Source organism: Chrysochloris asiatica, unplaced genomic scaffold (assembly GCF_000296735.1).
Source record: "Chrysochloris asiatica unplaced genomic scaffold, ChrAsi1.0 scaffold00020, whole genome shotgun sequence".
Lineage (NCBI taxonomy): Eukaryota > Metazoa > Chordata > Mammalia > Afrosoricida > Chrysochloridae > Chrysochloris > Chrysochloris asiatica.
This window is the reverse complement of record NW_006408538.1, coordinates 29,427,555-29,430,241: the sequence shown is the minus strand read 5'-3', so window position 1 is coordinate 29,430,241 and position 2,687 is coordinate 29,427,555.

The following is a 2,687-nucleotide window of genomic DNA, read 5'->3' as shown; positions in this document are numbered from 1 at the left end:
AGTGGCAGTTGCAGTGGACTCAACCTTAATAACAATTGTGAGGATGGTTCAGGACCGGGCAGTTTTGCGTTTTGTTGTTCATAGAGTTGTTGTGAGTTGGAACTGATTCAGCGGCAGCTAACAACAACAACATAGCTATTTCTGCAGTGATGTTGGGGGGCATGATCTCTTTGTTGGTACTTTGAAGTGGCCTCCTGTTGTAGAAAGTTTGATGTCCTGGAATTGTTTGAACACTGAGATGCATTTTAAATGTGGGCTTATGGCTTCTTTGCCTGTGCATTTCCCTCAGAAACGTCGACTTCTTCTTATCCATTTGCTTCCAGTCAGTATGCTTTATCTGTACACTCATGTTGTGATCTCAACTTCTTTGAACTTATTTTATCTTGTAATACTTTGCTTAAAAAATAGGCAATAATAACCAACACACATTATAAAGTTCCATTTCCCAATTTCCCACCCCCCTTAAATCTGTAAACTCATTAGGGATGTGATGTGTCTTTTGAAAGATAGCCAGAATTTTCAAATGTTTTTTCGCTGCATAAGGTAGCTCATCATCTTTCCAGTCTTTACCTTGTTTCTCTGTAGTTCAAGAAAATGATTTTGTTGTTGTTGAGAATACACATAGTAAAACATACTTCAGTTCATACCTTCTGCATGAATAATTTAGGGACATTGTTTACATTCTTCAAGTTGTACAACCATTCTTATTCTCCTTTTCTGAGTTGTTCCTCTCATTAACATAAACCCATTGCCCCGTAAGTTTCTTATCAAATCTTTCAAGTTGCTGTTGTCTGTTTTTTCCCATATTACTTGAACGAATGCAGTGCTTAAGACAACTGTCTTTCCTAATTAAGTTAAACCCCTGTTAGATTTTAAGAAGACTTCAGAGTATATTCATGGTTTAAGGTTTAAAGTCTATTTTCGGTTAATAGTTTCAGGGATTCATCCAGCCACCATGTCTCCAGACAGCCTGGAATCTGTGATAAATTGAAGTTCTGTTCTCCGTTGTCTCCACTTTGATCAGAATCTGTCTTTAGACAGTTATGCTAGTCGGGCACCATCCAATTTTTCTGGTCTCATGGCAAAGGGGGCAGTTGTCCATGGAGGCAGTTTTTCCTATGTTACTCCAGGGAAATAGAGACCAATCTTGGATGTCTGCTTGCAGGAACTACATAACAAACAAGGAGATAGAACAGAAGCAGCTTATGAACACATTATTACACCATTTAATTAGGGTGTTCCTTGAAACCATGATTATAAACTTACAAACTGTGCCTGATGCAAGCCATGGTATTTTCAACAGCTTCATATGCAAATGAAAGTTGTTCAGTGAATAAGGAAGATTGTAGAAGAATTTAGCACTTGAATTAGAGTTCTGGAGAAGAATACTGAAAGCACCATGGATTGCCAGAAGAACAAACACATCTGTGTAGGAAGAAGTACAGCCAGGATGACGAGACTTTATTTCTCACACTTCGGACATGTTATCAGGAGGGACCTGCAGAAGGACATCATGCTTGGTAAAGTGGAGGGTCAGTGAAAAAGAAGAATGACATGGATTGGTACAGTGGCAGCTGCAGTGGGCTCAAGCACAACAACAATTGTGAGGATGGCACAGGACTGGGCAGTGTTTTATTCTGTTGTGCATAGGGCCGCTGTGAGTCAGAATCAACTATATGGCACCTAACAGCATCAACAAACCTCCAAACTAAGGAACCAAACCCCATAAGGTGTTTGGTTGTACATAATCAGCCTCAGCAGCTAGCATGCAATTTTTGCCAGTTCAGCTTATTACAGATGCACACCTTACTGAAAGCAATGGCAGTAACTGACTCTGCAGCCCTACTCTTCATCAGTGCTGTCTTTCCAGCACTGTAAACCAAAGCCTCACTGTTCATAAGCAAGAACACTACTTTCTTTCCTCCCTCCTACTTCTCTAATAACTGCATACAAACTTTGGTCTCTATATATTTGCCTTTTCTTGTCTTTTTATATAAGTGAGGTCATACAGTATGTGTTCTTTGTGATTGACTCTTTCAGTCAGCATAATGTCTTTAAACCACAAGGTTGGTGGTTCAAGCTCACAAGCTGCTTCTCGGAAACCCTATACAGGGTCTCTATGAGTCTCAGTTGACTCAAGGGCACTTAACAATAACAACAACTACCCAGTAGCTTTTAAGTAAGGTGTTGTTCAGTTTCCTTGTATATGATTTTATTTCCTTGATCTATCTATTGTTGGTTTTTAATTTTATCATATTGTGATCTGAGAAGATGCTTTGTAGTGTTTCAGTGTTTTTAAATTAATGAGACTTGCTTTGTGGCATAACACATGGTCTACTCTGGAGAATGTTCTATGTGCACTGGAAAAGAATATTCATTGTACTGTTGTTGGCTTGAACGTTCTCTACAAATCTATGAGACCATGTTGATTTATTGTGTTGTTTAGTTCCATTATTTTTTTGTTGAGTTTCTGGTTGTTCTGTCCTTTTTTGAAAGTGCCGTATTAAAACGTCCCACTATTCTGTTTCTGTCTTCAATTCTATTAGGGTTTGCTTTATGTATTGTGGCACTCTTTTGTTGGGAGCATAGATGTTTTTTTGGTTATGTTCTCTTGTTCAGTTGACCCTTTAACCACGAGATAATGTCTTTCTTTGTCTCTTAGGCTGGTTTTTGCTTTAAAGTTTTTT